At 43.4% G+C, this 21,469-nt stretch overlaps 1 protein-coding gene across 1 annotated transcript in view; it reads left to right on the top strand.

Moving 5' to 3' along the window:
- The window catches only part of LOC142489548 (cytochrome P450 2J4-like), a 61,862-nt gene that overhangs the window by 15,123 nt on the left and 25,270 nt on the right, over positions 1–21,469 (top strand). The gene's annotated exons all lie outside the window — the stretch shown is intronic.

Raw genomic sequence — 21,469 nt, 5'->3', positions numbered from 1 at the left:
TGAGCGTCAGCAATGGTTAAGAATGATAAAGTGGAGTGTTTTGTTGTTGGTCTAATGCAGGGGGGCGCAAACTTTTTTCCCTGCGCCCCCCTGCCGGCGGTCCCCTCTCTTCCGCGCCCCCCCTAACCACCAATTACCCACCCCCCGGCGTCATGATGTCACGTTGCCATAGCAACGTGACGTCACATGACCTCGCAGCGTCATTTTGACGCCGCACTGCCATGGCGACGCAAGAAGGAAGCCGCCGGAGTCACGGGTAAGTATGGTTTACAGAGGCCCTGCAGCTCCCCCGGCACTTAATTTAAGTGCCTTCGGGAAGCGCGCGGGGCCTCTGTAAACTCGCGCCCCCCCACCGGCAGTCTCACGCCCCCCCTGGGGGTCGCGCCCCACAGTTTGCGCACCGCTGGTCTAATGTATGTTCCTATGTATGTATGTACTGTATGTATATCTTTATTTATATAATGCCATTAATGTACATAGCCCTTCACAGCAGTAATATACTTGACAATCATATAAATAACAAATAATATAATTAACACTTAAAGGGGAGAAGTGCTTCAGACATAAAAGTAACATTTGGAAAAAGGAGTCCTACTCCAAAGAGCTTACAATCTAATTGGTTGGTAGGAATAACGTACAGAGACAGTAGGAGGGTGATCTGGTAAGTGCGTCTGCAAGGGGCCAATGTTTATGTATGAGGTGTTAATTATCATTCATGGAACTAATTGCTTCCTTAAGCAGGTGTGTTTTTAAGGTGGGTCTTAAAGGTGGATAGAGAGGGTGCTATTCGGATATTGAGGGGAAGGGCATTCCAGGGGTGTGGGGCAGTCAGTGAGAAGGGTTTAAGGCGGGAGAGGAATTTATGGAGAGAATACCTAAAGAAGGTATAGATGATCCCTGATGTAGGCGCACTGCAGACCTTTATATAATAATGCGGTCAGAGGTGAAAAAACTTTATATATCAAATTTATTATATAATATTTATTATGTTAAATATAATTTATATATAAACTTTATTAATACAATTAAACTTTAAAAACCTTGTACACCCTCTAGTAGGGTGTACGTCTAATAGCTAGTGTTTTCTTAGTGTCAATCTTCACTGTTTGTATGTTCCATATGTTTAGTAGCAGGTGTTAGCCTGTATGTAGATAAAAATATTCAAAAAGCGGGGGAAAAAGTGGGGGGAGGGGTGGGAAAGAAAAACCTTGCATCTACTTTTACAAATTTCACGCCACCATAAGCCAAAGAAATTATGTTGTTTACTTTGCATAAGTAAGGTTTGGCGGTGCTCACGGGTTATGAATAATATGAGTGAAAAGAGAAAAAAGTAACCCGTATGGGAGCACTCAGGTATGCAATTGATATATTTAGTTTATTTATTTTGACACAGTGCAAAAAAGGATAGATAAACAGTACATGATTAAAAACACTTAAAAAATAGACTTGGACCCCTGTCACGGGTGCTACCCTTAAATACAGGTGAACAACACTAGGGAACAGTTCAAATTGTTAACCCTAAGCATGAAAAGGATAGTGACTCAAAAATCACTAGGGTAAATCAAAGTATCACAGCAGGTTAATGGGTTCTCAGGCACCTATACAAGCTAAATAATACACACTACACACCAAAAGATAGACTAATCAAAGTGTAAATGACAGTCTCAAAGCGTCCCACATCTAAATGAGCATACAGTGTATATAGTCAATACCAGCAGAGTGAGTATGTCACTTGTAGGAACAGGTGGTAAAATGAATTGATGACCCTATATGTATAGAGCAAATAAGTGTGTTATTAGCATATAAAGAAAAATGCCTGATGAGCGCCTATTAAATAACCTGGTGTTTGAAGTCAGTATCCCTAATGAAAAAAGTAAATGAAATGTCACAGTCCAAAAAAGATTAGTTGCACAAGTTCAGGGTAGCATAGTTACGTGAACCATGGGTCAGGGGTCCTGTCTAGCACCCCCACTCCGACGCGTTTCGTCCAGAGACTTTGACTAGGAGTGGTGAGGGAGCTGAAGCTGGGGACTGTTTATGTAGGGATATTATTCGCGCCAAAATTGGATGAGGGCGGCAGCAGCTGCAGGTGCTTAAGTAGGATTAGTTCCTGTATGCCGTGTCTGCGTGTCAGACTGGCACGCATAGTGTCCGCGCGGGTAGTCTGCGCATGCGTAGCTTGTAAATGCTAAGTTCAACAGTCATATCTGCTGCGCATGTGCGAAAAACGGCCTGCCCCTCTCCATGTCTAATGTGCAGGTACATGGGGCTTCACGATACTCTTGTAGTGCGTGTTAGCTAGGATCGCATATCGCGCATGCGCGCTAAGCATATCTATAGATCCGTGCGGTTCTGCACAGTCACGCCAGCTAAACATGAATGTGGTGGCAGAAACAGATGTCTGATATCACATATATGCATGATATTGATAGAGTCAATGTAATTGTGGTACACAAATGTTTAGACAGAGCCGCAGCAAGCCTAATTCAGAACAAAACTGGGTAGTACCACAAAAAACGCCCATAGCTAGGCATTATGACAGCGCTCCCTAAAGGAAAGGAGGCTGCAGTGTACTTGATGTTGTCTGTTAATAAAATATAGTGACCTCAGTGTTTAGACAGTACATTGAAATATGTTTCATCAGCATTGATACATTGATACATTGATAACGCCACCCTGCACCTTTCACAGTTGATTGCATATAGATATGTTATAATGAACTATAGGCCCTCAGTAATAGAGCCAAATAACAAGACACAGCCAGCCTTGTATGTTACATAAACAAGGGGGGAAAAGGGAATGAAAAACATGTAAATCATGTGTCGGTATGGTCAAAGTTTGACAGAGTCCAGGCAATAATGCATGAGTCCATAATGTCCAAGTAATTTCTCTTTATAACTCCTGAATTGTGCCTTGAAAGTTTAGACCAGATATAGCCAAACTGTAAACGTTCTGGCATCCACAGTTAAGGTCAGCGCATGGAGATGAATTCCTTCCGTGTGGTTGCTGATGACTTATAGTGTCTCTGGGTTGTATTAGTCAATCGATGTTGTCCAATGTTATGTGGTTTATGCATCGGGTAGAAACTTGATTACACGGGTATGACGTCTTGGGAAGATGTATTCCAAGATCCATAATTAATATGGTCAGTAGTCAAGAAGATCTCTAGCTTCAGCCTCTCAATGGCATGTAGTATCTACAAGATTAGACAAAATACATGCAGTAAGTGCACTCATCAGGTTGAATATAAACTATTTTACCTGTATACGGGCAGAGTTTGAGCAGTGTATTACAAAAACATGGCGTAGCCAATATAGTCATTCAGACCTTTCGGGATCATTGAGTTGATTTGTGTGATCCACCTGGTCTCTTTTTTTAGGAGAGTTTTTTCCAGGTCGCCTCCACGTATGCCAAGGGAGACTTTGTCAAGCGCAAAAGCCCTTAATAACGTAGTGTCTGCCGCATGTTTGTTCAGAAAGTGCCTCGCGACACTAGTTATTTTTTTAAAGCCATCAAGGTCCCTTTGCGCATTCTTAATGTTCCTGACATGTTCTAAGACCCGAAATCTAAACTCTCTTGTAGTCATGCCTACATAAGGCAGATCACAAGGGCATAAGATACAATAAATCACCCCTTTAGATTTGCAGTTGAGCATGGAGCGAATTGTATAGACATGGGTCTTTTGGCTATTTGTGAATGTTAGTTTGTTTTCCATATGTTTGCACGCTGAGCAGTTGGAACATTTGGTGAACCCTATGCGTGGGGTAACAGACAAAAAGGTTTTATCAACATGTGGGATGTAATGACTGTTGACTAGGGTGTCTTTAAGATTTGGTGCCCGGCGGCTAGTCATAGTGACTTGTTTCCCCAGGGCTTGTGCCAGGTCAGGATCAGTCATTAACACCCCCCAATGTTGCTGTAAGACCCCACGTAATAGTGGCCATTGCTGATTAAAAGACCCCACAAAGCGGATGACTTTTTTATCTTTTGTCTTTCGCTTGGGTTGTAAAAGGGAGGTGCGGGTCTTGCTCAGGCTATTACGGTACCCTTTCTCTACCATGGTCTTACTATAGCCTCTTTGTTGGAATCTTAATTTCATTTCCCTGGATCGTAAGTCAAAGTCATGAGTTGACGAGACATTTCTCTTTAATCTGAGAAACTCGCTTGTGGGGATACCTTTCACTTGGTGGGGGGGATGGAAGCTTTTGGCATGCAAGATCGAGTTTGTGGCGGTATGTTTCCGAAAGATGTCGGTACATAGTACTCCACCCTCACCGATACTGATTGTCAAGTCCAAAAACTCAATTTTTGTTGGACTTGACTGAAACGTCAGTCTGATGTTTAGGTCGTTGTGGTTGAGGGCATCGATAAACGCAGTGAATCCACCGGCAGTACCTCGCCAGAGGACAAGCACGTCATCGATGTACCTCAACCACAACAGGACATTTTGTGTGTACTCAATATTCACATCGGTGAACACCACCTCTCTCTCCCACCAGCCCAGGAAGAGATTGGCATAGGAGGGTGCACAAGTCGCTCCCATAGCAGTTCCTCTTTTCTGCAGATAGTATCTGTTTTTAAAGATGAAATAATTATGGGACAATATAAAGTTCAGCAGATTAATTATCAGCTCAATCAGGTCACCTGAGAGATTTTGCATAGACAGGTAAAATTTTGTCGCTTTTAAACCGTCTTTATGATGGATGCATGTGTAGAGATATTCTACATCGCAGGTCGCGAGGAGAACGCCCTCTTCAACCGTGATGTTCTCCAATTTGGACAATACATCCATGGTGTCCCTTAAAAAAGATGGTAATGTTTCAACAGACAGTTGCAAGAAGAGATCAATGAATCTGCATATGGGCTCGCTCAGACCCCCTATGCCTGATACTATGGGTCTACCTGGGGGGTGGGAGAGATTTTTGTGTATCTTTGGCAATATATAGAAGGTGGGTACGACCGGACATTTTGTCACCAGGGCATCCATGTTAGATAAAAATATGTAGTGTGTCCTATGTAGGTCTATCTATTTTATGCTGGATGTTATAGTAGGATAATATACCAATGTGTTGACAGAGAAAGATCTTAGATAGAGGGTGTACAAGGTTTTTAAAGTTTATTTGTATTAATAAAGTATTTTATATACAAAGTTTTTAAAGTTTATTTGTATTAATAAAGTATTTTATATACAAAGTTTTTTCACCTCTGACCGCATTATTATATAAAGGTCTGCAGTGCGCCTACATCAGGGATCATCTATTCCTTCTTTAGGTATTCTCTCCATATTTGCCATTCTCACTAGGCAGCACGCATTCACCAGCTAGGGGTGTGAGCAAGGTTTTTCTGCATAGTATTTTGTCCATTCCGCAGGGACACGGATTTAGATACAAAAGGGGTAGAGAGAAGACATCTTTGAGCAGAACGCAAGAGTCGGGATGGTGTATAGCGAGAAATTAGGGCTGAGATGCAATGAGGAGCAGAAGAGTGTAAGGGCCTCATGCAGTAAGCCCCGATCCAACATTTTCGGTAAGGGTTGCAGATTGGTGGCTAACAGGCCATTTTTTGGCGATTTGCCCTCGCAGTATTCAGTAAGGGCCGAATCCTTCCGATCCCTGCCGAAGCACTGCGAAAGCAAAGCTGCCGATGACCTGTGGCGATACAGCCTGGCTCCCGATAAGGCTCCCGATAAGCCTTTGGTGCCGATAGATGTTTGCAGCGGAGAGAGACAAGCCGCTCTCTCAGCGCAAACATCGGCAACAAAAAAAGTATTTAAAAACAACTTTTACTCATAGTGTACATGTGCAGGGGGTCTTCGGAGCTGAACCGCGTTGGTTTCAGGTCCGGGGACTCCCTGCCCCCCGAGATACAGGCCCCTTTATGAGGTGCCGGTATCCCTCGGCGTTTAACGGTCCCGATCACGTGACCGCGACCTGTAAACAAACCAGAGGGATACCGGCACCCCATAAAGGGGCCTGTATCTCGGGGGGCAGGGGGTCCCCGGACCTGAAACCAATGCGGTTCTGCTCCGGAGACCCTCTGCACATGTACAGTATAAATAAAACACACACACATCAATAAAGACTCGTTCCTTACCTTGGCGACTATGTGCAACGGTAATGAAGCAGCATGAATGTCTTTTTAATTATACTGTACAGTGAGCAGGGGGTCCCCTGAGCTGAACCGCATTGCTTTGTGGAGCAGGGACCCCCTGCTTCCCGAGTTACAGGCCCCGGTATGTGTCATCGGGTGGCAGTGTCGCCGCCATGTTTATAGCGTCCCTGCAATAAACATGGCGTCCACACTGTAACCGATGGCCAAAACCGGGGCCTGTAACTCGGGAGGCAGGGGGTCTCTGAGCCACAAATAAATGCGCTTCAGCTCAGGGGGCCTCCTGCTTCCGCACAATATTATTCAAATACATTAATGCTGCTTCATTACCATAGCGGATAGCCGCTAAGGCAATGAAGGGGTTAACGCATAGTAGCATGTTTATTGGGGCCAAATGCCCCCAATAAACATAGCAGCAATACACAACATACAGTATAGTAATGGGCAGAATGACTATTATCCACAAATGGATAATAGTGCAGTTGTCCATTTAAAATACATACACAACAATAAAGACATTAAATACATATAGCACTCACCCATGTCCCACTGCCACGATGAAGGCCATCCTCATCTTCATCCTGCCCATGCCCCATCCGCTTCTGCAAAACAAACACAAGAATTACAACATCCAAATTAATGTCCCCTAACCCCTTAATCACCATAGCGGTTATTAACCGCTACAGTTATTAAGGGGTTAAGCCACCATCACCCACATACCCTCCCCCACAAAGCCCCCCAACCACCCTCACCCAATACCCACAGGGGAGTCCTACCAAATACCCTTGGGCCTAATACCCCCTCCCCCAGCACATACAGTACAATAATGTGCCAAATAACTATTATCCACATAGGGATAATACATTATTTGGCCATTATTAAACACATTCAATACCGTTAAAATGTAAAGAAAATTGTACTAACCTCATCAATAAGAAGTCTCCGTCGCCAGCATCATCCTTGGGGTCCGTTGCCAACATTATAAATAGCCACAACATTTGAATATCATTAACATAACACTGAACCCCTTAATCACCTTATCGGGTACTAACCTGAAAGGTAATTAAGGGGTGAAGCCATCCTGCAATGCCTACAACAGTTATGCATAACATCCTCAGTGAAATAACTACCCATTGCCTAACCAAATTCCATTTAATCATTCAATCTGTAGGCTCACATGCCTCATAAAACATTGCATTTACAGTGTATACATGTAGCATAACATGTAAACTGCATGTACACGCTGCAAATCAATGTTAACAATACAATAATCCCACTCAAATCGCCATACATCACAAGAAGTATATTATTTAATCCAATAAACTCACCATCAATGAATTACCACACATCACTTACATCCCTCAACAATTAAAATACCATCCATACCAATTACACAATGAACTAAAGCTATCCTAACAGAGAACAACTTCAAAACATAGAAAAAAGTACACCAACAATTACAATATACTAAAGCAAGGCTTTCCATATCCTACTGTACGGCCTGGAAGCCCAAAACTTACATCTGTCTAAAAATAAAATACATTTAGCACACATCAATGCATAGCCACAATGATTAACAATACAGAATAAGAAGCTTTAACAACACTATCATTTCTTACCCTGTATATATATCTGTACACATACATACAGACATACATACAGTGGGAAGAAATGATATGCATTATAAAAAATGAAAACATGAAAAAGCAACAAAAAAAACAGTTACATTAAGTACATTTCTTTATTTAACTTACCATTACTTGCCCCCACCGACTCCCGTTGATCAGCTTACTCACGAACCAATCCACGACACCATCCACGAAACAATCCAGGAACAAATCCACGAACCAAACCAGGAACCAATCCAAGAACAAGTGCAGGAACCAATCCAGGAACCAAGCCACGAAGAAATCCACGAAACAATCCACGACACGATCCAGGAACAGGAAACCATAAAAGAAAAAAACATAACAAATTAAACATTAAAATAATAAAACATGACAATCAAGGGTTGTACTAGTTTTATTCTTAGTGAATCTGTATTAAAATACCTTGTTCCGGGGTCTTCTTGACGTCCGGTGCCACGCCCTGGTCTTCAATCTTCAGGAGGAGGTCCTTTGCTGCAATTTGCTGCAATTGCCTTTAAGAAAACGTCATGAAATGACATGTGGCCGGACTCACATGGTACTTGAACCAATCAGAGTAGGGATGGAGTTCCAACGCTCTGATTGGCTGGCTTACCATGTGAGTCCGGCCATGTGTCATTTCATGACGTTTTCTTAAAGGCAATTGCAGCAAAGCCATTCTGATTGGCTGTGCTGGCATTGCCTTTAAGTGACGTCATCAAATTTTTTTACATCAGCCAAAACACATGGTTTTCACGGCCCAATCAGGGCCGTGCGAACCATATGACGACAAATGTGACGTCATAGGCCTTTAAAAGCCTATGTCGTCTCATTTTGAAGGCAGACGCCGAGGAGGACGGACCTCCTCCTGAAGATTGAAGACCAGGGCGTTGCACCGGACGTCAAGAAGACCCCGGAACAAGGTATTTTAATACAGATTCACTAAGAATAAAACTAGTACAACCCTTGATTGTCATGTTTTATTATTTTAATGTTTAATTTGTTATGTTTTTTTCTTTTATGGTTTCCTGTTCCTGGATCGTGTCGTGGATTGTTTCGTGGATTTCTTCGTGGCTTGGTTCCTGGATTGGTTCCTGCACTTGTTCTTGGATTGGTTCCTGGTTTGGTTCGTGGATTTGTTCCTGGATTGTTTCATGGATGGTGTCGTGGATTGGTTCGTGAGTAAGCTGATCAACGGGAGTCAGTGGGGGCAAGTAATGGTAAGTTAAATAAAGAAATGTACTTAATGTAACTGTTTTTTTTGTTGCTTTTTCATGTTTTCATTTTTTATAATGCATATCATTTCTTCCCACTGTATGTATGTCTGTATGTATGTGTACAGATATATATACAGGGTAAGAAATGATAGTGTTGTTAAAGCTTCTTATTCTGTATTGTTAATCATTGTGGCTATGCATTGATGTGTGCTAAATGTATTTTATTTTTAGACAGATGTAAGTTTTGGGCTTCCAGGCCGTACAGTAGGATATGGAAAGCCTTGCTTTAGTATATTGTAATTGTTGGTGTACTTTTTTCTATGTTTTGAAGTTGTTCTCTGTTAGGATAGCTTTAGTTCATTGTGTAATTGGTATGGATGGTATTTTAATTGTTGAGGGATGTAAGTGATGTGTGGTAATTCATTGATGGTGAGTTTATTGGATTAAATAATATACTTCTTGTGATGTATGGCGATTTGAGTGGGATTATTGTATTGTTAACATTGATTTGCAGCGTGTACATGCAGTTTACATGTTATGCTACATGTATACACTGTAAATGCAATGTTTTATGAGGCATGTGAGCCTACAGATTGAATGATTAAATGGAATTTGGTTAGGCAATGGGTAGTTATTTCACTGAGGATGTTATGCATAACTGTTGTAGGCATTGCAGGATGGCTTCACCCCTTAATTACCTTTCAGGTTAGTACCCGATAAGGTGATTAAGGGGTTCAGTGTTATGTTAATGATATTCAAATGTTGTGGCTATTTATAATGTTGGCAACGGACCCCAAGGATGATGCTGGCGACGGAGACTTCTTATTGATGAGGTTAGTACAATTTTCTTTACATTTTAACGGTATTGAATGTGTTTAATAATGGCCAAATAATGTATTATCCCTATGTGGATAATAGTTATTTGGCACATTATTGTACTGTATGTGCTGGGGGAGGGGGTATTAGGCCCAAGGGTATTTGGTAGGACTCCCCTGTGGGTATTGGGAGAGGGTGGTTGGGGGGCTTTGTGGGGGAGGGTATGTGGGTGATGGTGGCTTAACCCCTTAATAACTGTAGCGGTTAATAACCGCTATGGTGATTAAGGGGTTAGGGGACATTAATTTGGATGTTGTAATTCTTGTGTTTGTTTTGCAGAAGCGGATGGGGCATGGGCAGGATGAAGACGAGGATGGCCTTCATTGTGGCAGTGGGACATGGGTGAGTGCTATATGTATTTAATGTCTTTATTGTTGTGTATGTATTTTAAATGGACAACTGCACTATTATCCATTTGTGGATAATAGTCATTCTGCCCATTACTATACTGTATGTTAGGGGGGTATAGGTGTTGTTGGGTGTATATATATATATATATATATATATATATATATATATATATATAATTATTTAATTATTTATTTATTTATTTCGTTATTGTGGGGCTGGGGTGTGTTTTTTTATTATTGTGGGTAGTGGGGGTGGGTGAAGGGGGCATTAGCCCCAACGGTGGTTGTTTAGGGCTTGCGGGTGGGTAGCGGGAGGCCTTAACCCCTTCAGGACCGTAGCGGTATTAACCGCTACGGTCGTGAAGGGGTTAAGTGCCCCCGCATCCCCCCCGCAAGTCCTAAACTCACACCCAGGGCCAAATACCCCCCTCACCCATCCCCGCTACCCACAATAACGCTGGCACGGTGGGTTAACCCCTTCATTGCCTTAGCGGTTAGCCGCTAAGGTAATGAAGTGGCTTTTAAATGCCTTTTTCCTGCCTCGGATGCATGCCGGGGGGCTCCGGTGCGGGTATCAGCTCCGGAGACCCCCAGCATCAATCACATGCAGGAAAAAGGGCTGATTTTTCCTAAGTGTTGCCCTTGCCGATGCTTCTCCTCCAGCAAGTTGCCAACTTTAGTTGGCGGGCTGGATTGGCCTTAAAATCTCCAATCTGGCCTGCCGATCAGCACCGAAGAGCTGATCGGGCCTTACTGAATTCAGGCGGGAAAAAAAAGTCCCGATAAGTGGCTTATCGGCAGCCGAGTGGCGAAAAAATTTTTTTCGGAAGAAAAGTTGCCGATAATTCCCACTTATCGGGGCTTACTGAATCAGGAGGGCAAAAAACAGCTATAAAATGCCGAAAAAGCCTTATCGGGGCTTACTGCATGAGGCCCTAAAGCTTTAAAAGTGAGGAGGAGAATTGAGTATGTGATTTCAGCAGGGGAGAAGCTGAGACAGATTTCGGAAATATTAAAGTGATTCTGGTAGCAGAATTTAGGATAGATTGTAGGGGAGACAGGTGAGAGGGAGGAGGGCCGGACAGCAGGAGGTTACAGTAGTCGAGACAGGAGAGAAAGAGGGTCTGTGTCAGAGTTTTTGCAGTCGAGCAACAGAGGAAAGGGTGTATCTTGGTAATATTGCAGAGGAAAAAACAACAGTTTTTGCTACCTTTTGAATGTGAGAAAAGAATGTGAGAGAGGAGTTTAGTGTGACCCCTAGGCAGCGTGCTTGGGCTACTGAGTGAATGATACTACTTCCAACAGTAATGTGGAAAGATGTAGTAGGGCAGGTTTGGGAAGAAGTAGAGGAGCTCTGTTTTTGCCATGTTAAGATTATGTCGGCGGAGGGCCATCCAGGATGATATGGGTGAGAGACATTCAGAAACTTTATTCTGTACTAGAGGTGTAAGGTCAGGGGTAGAAAAGTAAATTTGTGTCTCATCAGCATAGAGGTGACATTTGAACCCAAGAGATGTGATTGGGTCACCTAGAGAGTGTGTAAGGGGAAATGAGAAGGGGTCCCAGGACATTTCCCTGGGGTACCTCCACAGAGAGATCGATGGAGGAGGTGTTAGCAAAAGAGACACTGAAAGTACGATGGGAGAGGTAAGAGGAGATCCTGGATAGAGCTTTGTTACGAATTCCAAGAGTATGGAGAATGTGAAGGAGAAGAGGGTGGTCTACAGTTTCAAATACTGCAGAGAGGTCGAGTAATATGAGCAGAATGTAATGACCTCTGTCTTTAGCAGCAAAGAGGTCATTAGTTATTTTACTGAGGGATGTTTCAGTGGAGTGAGCAGTGCGGAAGCCAGATCATAGAGTGTCTAGGAGAGAATAGGTGTTGAGAAAATGGAGCAAGCGAGAGAATACAAGACGTTCAAGGAGTTTAGAGGCAAAAGGCAGGAGGGAGACAGGTCGATAGTTAGAAAGACAGGTAGGGTCAAGCTTGCTGTTTTTTAGTCATGGTATAACTGTTGCATGTTTGAAGTAGGAGGGAAAGGTACCAGAGTAGAGGGAGGAGTTAAAAATGTGTATGAGTGTAGGGATTATAGAAGGAGCAAGAGGTTTTAGGAGATAGAAGGGAATGGGGTCAAGACGGCCAGTGGTAGAGGGAGAAAAGGAAATCAGCAACAACACATCCGCCTCTGTGACAGCGGATAAAGAGTCAAGGAATGCAGGAGGAGAGTTAGGAAGAGGTGTAGGATGGGAGGAGGATACAGAGGAGATGGCCTGACAATGGATTCCACCTTTTCCTTGAAATAGTCGGCAAAGTCCTGAGTGAGATGGAGGAAAAAGAACAGACAGCAGAGGGTGGTCTGAGTAGGGAGTCAAAGACAGAGAGTCTGCGTGGATTTGACTTGTGTGTGTTGATTAGTGAAGAAAAGTAGGTTTGTTTAGCTTGAGAGAGGGCAGAGTTGAAACAGGGTAGCATAAATTTGTAGTGAAGGAAGTCTGCAAGAGTGTGAGATTTCCTCCAGAGGAATGAGTGCAGGAACGCAGCATGCGACTGTGGGAGTCTGAGGAGAGAAAGAAAGAGAGCCAGGATTCAAAGTGAGAGAAAAAGACAGAAGGGGGATGAGTAGAGGTAGGTGGGTGATAGATGACCGCCACATGGACAAGCAGAGGAGAGAAAAGCTGGACAGTGTGAGCCTCAAAGGAGGGAAAAACAAGAGAGGGGAGAATAGGAAGGGTACGGTTGTGGCAGATAGAGGAGAGCAGGAACCCCACACCTACACCTCTGCCATCAGGCGTGGAGCCTGGGAGAAAGAAAGGACACCCTAAGATAGAGCAGCTTCCAGAGTAGAGTCAGACTGAGTGAGCCAAGTCTCAGTTATAGCAAAGAGGAGCAGAGAATGAGAGAAAAATAAATCATGCACAGAGAGGAACTTGTTAGAATGGGAGCGAGCATTCCAAAGGGCACAGGAGAAAGGGAGAGAGGAGGGAAGGTGACAGGGGATGGGTATGAGGTTGGAGGGGTTGACACCAGAAGGAGTAGAGGTTGCATTTCGCAGGCGAGGACGAGCGCATGTAGAAATAAAGCAGGGACCAGGATTGGGAGAGATATCCCAGAAGCAAGGAGGAGAAGCATGGATAGAAAGAGAATGTGTGAGGATGATTTGTAGGGGTGTTTTTTAGTGCAGGGGATATAGCTGTGTAGTGTCAGAGGCGCAGGTAAGAAAGTAGTTCATGTGAACTGAGATGTGGCGAAGGAAGAAGAGATGGAGATATATGAATAGAGTTAGAGATAATGAGACTGGTAGAAAGAAGCACGTATTTTGAAAAGAAGTGAGGGCAAAGCAAATAAAAACAGTAGCGTGGCATGGCAGCAATAGTTTAGTGCTGAGATGTGCAGTCTGGGATAGATAAAGTCCTCCTTTCCAGCGTAGTTCAAAATCCAGGATTCAGGGCGAGTAGATGTTGTGTTGTCCACTCTGATGTCAGCAATACATAGTTGTACTGTTCCTGCATTTTGCCACATACAAATACCTTTAGTTTTTATTTTATATAATAAAAGTCTTCTATGGAAAAAAGTTGGGATAATAAATACTGCATTATTTGTGAGAAAATCTACTCTTCATCTTCTCAGGCTATCTTTTCTCATCTACCTACTTGCTCAGATACAAAACAAATACGACTCTACAACATCCCTTTTATACCAGGCCACGGTTTCACTTGTGGTTTCATGGGGAAAATGATGGATAACTGTAGGAGGAAAAAGTAAACACCCAAACAATTACAGGCATACCCCGTTTTATGTACACCCGCTTTACGTACACTCGCAAGTACGTACATTTATTTTTAGTTGCACCATACCCCTGTGTACGTATGCATGCTTCGCGAGTACGGACACCAGGGGGTGGCGTGCGCATGCGGCGGCGGTGTGCGCACCTCAACATTCCTGGAACCTCCTTCATGCTTGTCTGTATTATGGTGCGCCCGATCTCCCCGTTCACTCTGCCCTCCCCCTCCCATCTGTCTCCGTTTCCCCTGCACTCCCGCTCCATAAATCAGCAGCTAAACCAGTTATTCCGCCCACACTCACTGCAGCCCCTGGCTCTGCTCCCTCTGCTCTCCTCCTCCTCCTCTCCCCTTCTTCTCCCCCTCCTCCCTCCTCAGAGCTTGCTCTTGCCTGCTGCAAAACTTTGCATGTGAACAACGGAGCTACGGAGCAACGGTGAGGGGGGGAGAAGATCTTCTGCTGCAATCTTTGCTTGTGTGTGTGTGTGTGTGACTGAGTGTGTGTGACTGAGTGTGTGTGTGACTGAGTGACAGTGTGTGTGTGTGTGTGTGTGTGTGTGTGTGTGTGTGTGTGTGTGTGTGTGTGTGTGTGTGTGTGTGTGTGTGTGTGTGTGTGTGTGTGTGTGTGTGTGTGTGTGTGTGACTGAGTGTGTGTTTGACTGTGTGTGTGTGTGTGTGTGTGTGTGTGTGTGTGTGTGTGTGTGTGTGTGTGTGTGTGTGTGTGTGTGTGTGTGTGTGTGTGTGTGTGTGTGTGTGTGTGTGTGTGTGTGTGTGTGTGTGTGACTGAGTGTGTGTGTGTGTGTGTGTGTTTGTGTGACTGAGTGTGTGTATGAGTGTGTGTGTGTGTGTGTGTGTGTGTGTGTGTGTGTGTGTGTGTGTGTGTGTGTGTGTGTGTGTGTGTGTGTGTGTGTGTGTGTGTGTGTGTGTGTGTGTGTGTGTGTGTGTGTGTGTGTGTGTGTGTGTGTGTGTGACTGAGTGTGTGTATGACTGTGTGTGTGTGTGTGTGTGTGTGTGTGTGTGTGTGTGTGTGTGTGTGTGTGTGTGTGTGTGTGTGTGTGTGTGTGTGTGTGTGTGTGTGTGTGTGTGTGTGTGTGTGTGTGTGTGTGTGTGTGTGTGACTGAGTGACAGTGTGTGACTGAGTGACAGTGTGTGACTGAGTGACAGTGTGTGACTGAGTGACCGTGTGTGTGACTGTGTGTGTGTGACTGTGTGTGTGTGACTGTGTGTGTCTGACTGACTGTGTGACTGTGTGACTGACTGTGTGACTGTGTGACTGACTGTGTCACTGTGTGACTTTCTGTGTGTGTGTGACTGAGTGTGTGTGTATGACTGAGTGTGTGTGTGACTGTGTGACTGACTGTGTGACTGTGTGTATGTGACTTTGTGTGTGACTGTGTGTGTGTGACTGTGTGTGTGTGACTGTATGTGCGTGTGTGACTGAGTGTGTGTGACTGAGTTTGTGTGACTGAGTGTGTGTGACTGAGTGTGTGTGTGTGTGTGTGTGTGTGTGTGTGTGTGTGTGTGTGTGTGTGTGTGTGTGTGTGTGTGTGTGTGTGTGTGTGTGTGTGTGTGTGTGTGTGTGTGTGTGACTGTGTGTGTGTGTGACTGTGTGTGTATGACTGTGTGTGTATGACTGTGTGTGTGACTGTGTGTGACTGTGTGACTGAGTGTGTGTGTGTGTGTGTGTGTGTGTGTGTGTGTGTGTGTGTGTGTGACTGTGTGTGTGTGTGACTGTGTGTGTATGACTGTGTGTGTGACTGTGTGTGCGTGTGTGACTGAGTGTGTGACTGTGTGACTGAGTGTGTGTGTGTGTGTGACTGTGTGTGTGACTGAGTGTGTGTGTGGCAGTGTGTGTGTGTGACTGAGTGAGAGAGAGTGCGTGACTGACAGAGAGAAGGAGAGAGAGTGCGTGACTGACAGAGAGAAGGAGAGAGAGTGCGTGACTGACTGAGTGAGAGAGAGTGCGTGACTGACAGAGAGAAGGAGAGAGAGAGTGTGTGACTGACAGAGAGAAGGAGAGACTGCGAGAAGGAGAGAGCTGCTATACAGAACTGACCCGCGTGCCGCCTCTCACCTCCTTGCTTGCTCCCATTCATTTTATTTGAATAAACCCTACTGTATTTATTTTGGTTACAAATGCATTATTTACATCAGTTATGCACATATATGATGTTTGCAGTACAGTACATGCATTGTAAAGTGGAAAAAAGGTAGTGCTTCACTTTAAGTACATTGTCACTTTACATACATGCTCCGGTCCCATTGCGTATGTTAAAGCGGGGTATGCCTGTACTGCATATCAGTTACTCTGTCTCACACTCCTCTTTAGATACAGACCCCAATAGTTGCCATAACCTGCATGAGGATGCACACATTGGAGGTGTTTGAAATGCACTGAGTTCAAATATGCAGATTTCTAAGGGTTGAGGATCCCTGCACAGTGCTACAGTATAGGATATTTTAGTTCTTCACTTCCTTTTGATTTGGATGTGACTGATAACTTTGTGTATAGTCTCATCACTGTTCGCTGTACGTGCTGTCTGTATTCTCTTCCCTATCTGCCCTCAATCTCGGCCCGCTGGGAAGATGCTGAGGCTTCACTAATTGCTCTTATCTAAGTGATAACTCTGCTGTATAGTGTCGGTAATGCTCCATCTCCTTTGGGTCCTTGTTGGGCCTGGTACTACTCTCTGTCAGTGGTCAGTATCCCTGTCTTGGGTATTGAATCCATCATGTGGCTTTCTGGGTGAGAGTCAGCTATTGACCCTCCGATGGGGCTGGTCCAACTATGCCTCGGAACTGCGGTTTGGGGGGTTCCTTCTGGACATAGGCTGCCTCCATGTGAATCATTAGAGTTCTGTGGAGCCATTCCTGGGGACGCTATTTAAACAAAACTAACTACAAACTAACTACAAAACAATAGGCACTTTCACTTTAGGCACGTTCACTAAGTTCAGTCCACAAGATAATAAAACATTTGATGCATTTAGTGTACAGTAGGTATCTCCTGAAATGGAGTTTACCTTTACGGAGTTAGGGAGTTAGCAGGTTTGAATATTTTTTTTTAAATCAATAGATGCAACTAATTGACACCTTTGTTATTAGATGTAGGATCAAAACGTCGAACATGAATAATAAATTGCAAGTCAAGTTGGGAGGAGAGAAGCAGGCCGCAGACAGATTTCCCGGGGCCCAGGACTTGAGTTATGTCTGCCCCCCCCCCCCCCCGTGTCAGCAGTACTGTGAGCCCCCCCATTTCACACCTCACAAACCCCCTCTATTATCATCCTCTTCTATTGTATTTCTCTCCTCTCTGTCTCACTTACCCCCTCTCACTCTCCCCCTCCCACCTCACATGTATTTCTCTCCCCTGTGTCTCACACTTACTCCCTTTTTCCTCACTCACGCCTTCCCTTACCCCCTCTCACTCGCCCCCACCTTCCGTCAATACCCCACTCTCACTCAATCCGCCCCATAAAATACATACCAAAAAAACCCACCCCCAATACATAATAAAAAGATAGCCACCCCACCCCCAATACATATTAAAAAGACACAACTTACCCCAATACATATTAAAAAGACACCCCTTACCCCAATACATATTAAAAAGACACTCCTCCCAATACATATTAAAAATACACCCACTGCCCCTATACATATTAAAAATACACCCACACCCCAATACATATTAGAAATAGCCCCACTCCCCCCAATACATATAAAAATACCACCACTCCCCCGAATACATATAAAAATATCCCCCCATACATATAAAAATACCCCCACTCCCCCTAAACTTATAAAAATACCCCTACTCCCCCTAAACTTATAAAAATACCCCTACTCCCTCACAATACGTATAACAATACCCTCACCCCCCCAAAACAGATAAAAATACCCCAACTCAACCCCAATACATATAACAATATCCCCACATCCTCAATACATATAAAAAAAATACCCCCCCAAATACATATAAAAACACCCCACTCCCCTAATACATATAAAAATACCCCACTCCCCCAATACATATAAAAACACCCCACTCCCCTAATACATATAAAAACACCCCACTCCCCCAATACATATAAAAACACCCCACTCCCCCAATACATATAAAAACACCCCACTCCCCCAATACATATAAAAACACCCCACTCCCCCAATACATATAAAAACACCCCACTCCCCCAATACATATAAAAACACCCCACTCCCCCAATACATATAAAAACACCCCACTCCCCCAATATATATGAAAATACCCCCACTCCCCCAAATACATATACAAATACCCCCACTGCCCCCCAATTCATATAAAAATACCCCCACTCCCCCCAATACATATAAAAAATACACCCACTCCCCCCGTATATATAAAAATAAACCCACCACCCCCAATACATATAAAAAATATTGGGGATTGTCAGGCCGGGCCTGATGCTGCAGGGGGCCCAATGGCTGGAGCTGCAAATTGGGCCTGACCTCTGGCCAGGCCCAGCTGCCGGTCGCAGCCAGGCGCCGGCTCTCCCTCAGGTGCTGGCTTTTTCCTCACTTTGTCCAACGCTGAGCTTCAACATCAGCGTGTGACAGGCCTCCCTCTCATGCCAGCGCGCACCGGAAGCTGAAGCCCAGCTTACTTCCGGCATGCTGACGTCAGAGAGGCCCATCGCGCAGCAGTGTTAGAAGCTCAGCGTTTGACAGAGTGAGGAAGAGGCCTGTAGCTGAGTGAAAGCTGGGGCCTGGCCGCAACCGGCAGCCGGGCCCGGCCTGGCCAGAGGTCAGGCCCAACTTTATGCACTGGCCAGCCGGGCCCCCCACATCCACCAGACTGGGGACGCCTGTCCCGGCTGTCCCCCCTGTCGGCGGCCATGGAGTGAAGGATTTGTGTTTTTTTTGCCTTCTATAAATGTAAGGCCAATTATTTTCCAGCTGCCTATTCTATAAATGTATTGAATTATATAGAGTAGTGCTATTGATACATTCCATTATTGGGGTAGGTGTGAGCTCACCTACTGCAATTCTATTTTTGTTAAAATCATAAAAAGTCGTGCCCCAGATTCTATAGAACTTGGATGTGGATTCATGAAGAAAAACGCACTGATAATATAAGAGGTTTCCTCAGTTTTGCTTCTCAATGCTCCAAATTTTAGTGCCAAAGTTTATTTCATTACTTTCCATTCACCTTTTCATGTAAACAACACTGGATACGAATAAGTATAAAACAATGTATCTAATGAGTAGCTATTGTCTCTTTTCTGTGGGAGAAACCTACAGTGTTATAAATTGTGTGTGGGTTTTGGTACTCTCGCAACATTATATCTTGGGTAAAACAATATATATATATATGTATATATATGTATATATATATATATATATATATATATATATATATATATATATATATATATATATATATATATATATATATATTTATATATATATATATATATATATTTTTTTATAATACATTCTTTTACCCAAGAGATAATGTTGCGAGAGTACCAAAACCCACAAACATATATATATGTGTATATATATATATATATATATATATATATATATATATATATATATATATATTGGAAAAAAGAAAAGAGAAAAAGCGCCCGATCCTTGTGTAAAATCAGATTGACATTTTAATAAACCATGGACAAGACAATTGCACACTTACAATTAGTCTGATTAAAATAAGCGTTTTATGGGACCTGCCCATGCACCAAACGAAGACTTCACCGTCACCTCCGCTCTGTAATCTCACGATCAGTTCGAGACCCAGCAGTTGAGAACGCCGTTTTCTCCAAGGTGTTTCTATAACAGACATCCGTCAGGAGCTTCTCAGCAGCGTGCGTCCGCCATTACTCCCACACATGCGGTGCTGGATACCGGAAGGATTATCCTTGTATTTCCTTGGTCTCTCTCTGGTGCCGAAGGCAGGTCAGCCACCGTAGTTTCAATGCAAACCGTCCCTACGCGTTTCTTCCGCCTTTGCGGATTTCATCAGGGGATCCCTGATCACTACGGAGGTGACGGTGAAGTCTTCGTTTGGTGCATGGGCAGGTCCCATAAAACGCTTATTTTAATCAGACTAATTGTAAGTGTGCAATTGTCTTGTCCATGGTTTATTAAAATGTCAATCTGATTTTACACAAGGATCGGGCGCTTTTTCTCTTTTCTTTTTTCCAATAGGTACTATGGGAACTTGGTGAACCCAAGAAGAAGCAGCCTGGACCTTTGTTTTATTTACTCATGGACTTCATTTGGACTTAAGTATCAATTTTTATAGTTCTATTTTTGTATTTTTATGCTATTTTTTATGTTCAACAGATTATTTTTATCTTTCATATATTTTTGCACATTTTTTCTATCATTTTTTGTTTGATGTATGTTGTTTTTTATATATATCAATTATCAATTAGTAAATTAGGCACTAGTTGGTTCATGCAAACATCATAATCACTATTGATATTTGGTGCAACATTTTGGCACACGTCACCGGAGTGGCAGCGATTTGGGTGTATTTGAAAAAGGGGCGCTGTCTTTATAACTGTCCCCATATATATATATATATATATATATATATATATATATATATATAAAAGGCAGGGTTGCAGACCTGCCTAAGACATGCAGATGAGTATACAGTTATATTTGCATATTTGCTTTCCTGTGGAGGGTTTTTGTCACTTTTTTTACTCACCATAACTTAACTCAGTATTATGGTTTAGCCTATCCCATAGCCTCTCTTGCATTCCCAGTAAAATCAACCCCACACTGATGAGACCCATCAAGGTCGAAACAGCTGTCTGTGGGTGGTTTTCTGGGTATGCACCTTAACCCTGGCTGTGCTCAAAGCTGTGACCATGCAGCAAGCTTAAGCCTATAGGGAACCATGTTAAAAATGGTTATTGAGGCAAAAAGTGACACTGTGTGCTCATTTGCATGTCATTTCCCAGAATCCCTTGCTGCAGTGGAAGTGCTGTATGCTGGGTGATAATGGGGAAAGGCGGGGTTGCAGACCTGCCTAAGACATGCAGATGAGCATACAGTTATATTTGCATATATATATATATATATATATATATATATATATATATATATATATATATATATATATATATGTATACATATATATATATATATATATATATATATATATATATATATATATATATATATATATATACATATATATATATATATATATATATATATATATACGATTTAAGTTATGGTGAGTAAAAAGATCACTTGTGAGCACATTCACATGTCTAAGGCCGCGCTTATAGTGCCGGCGACGCAACGTCGCCCGAAAACAAATACATTGCCGCATGCGCTTATAGTGCACGCGACGGCGACAAGCGGCGGAGCGCCGCTGCCATCGTGAAAATCTGAAGCCGGCAAAATCAAATCAAATTGCCGGAATCCCGCGACCCCGCCGCCCGGCAAAACATAACTTTCGCCGGTGGCGATGGCAAAGGGTGACGTCACCTGCCGTGTCACCGCCGCC

This window comes from Ascaphus truei, chromosome 1, assembly GCF_040206685.1.
Source record: "Ascaphus truei isolate aAscTru1 chromosome 1, aAscTru1.hap1, whole genome shotgun sequence".
Classification (NCBI taxonomy): Eukaryota; Metazoa; Chordata; class Amphibia; order Anura; family Ascaphidae; genus Ascaphus; species Ascaphus truei.
Note: the sequence above shows the minus strand (reverse complement) of the source record. Positions and strands in the feature narration are given on the sequence as shown.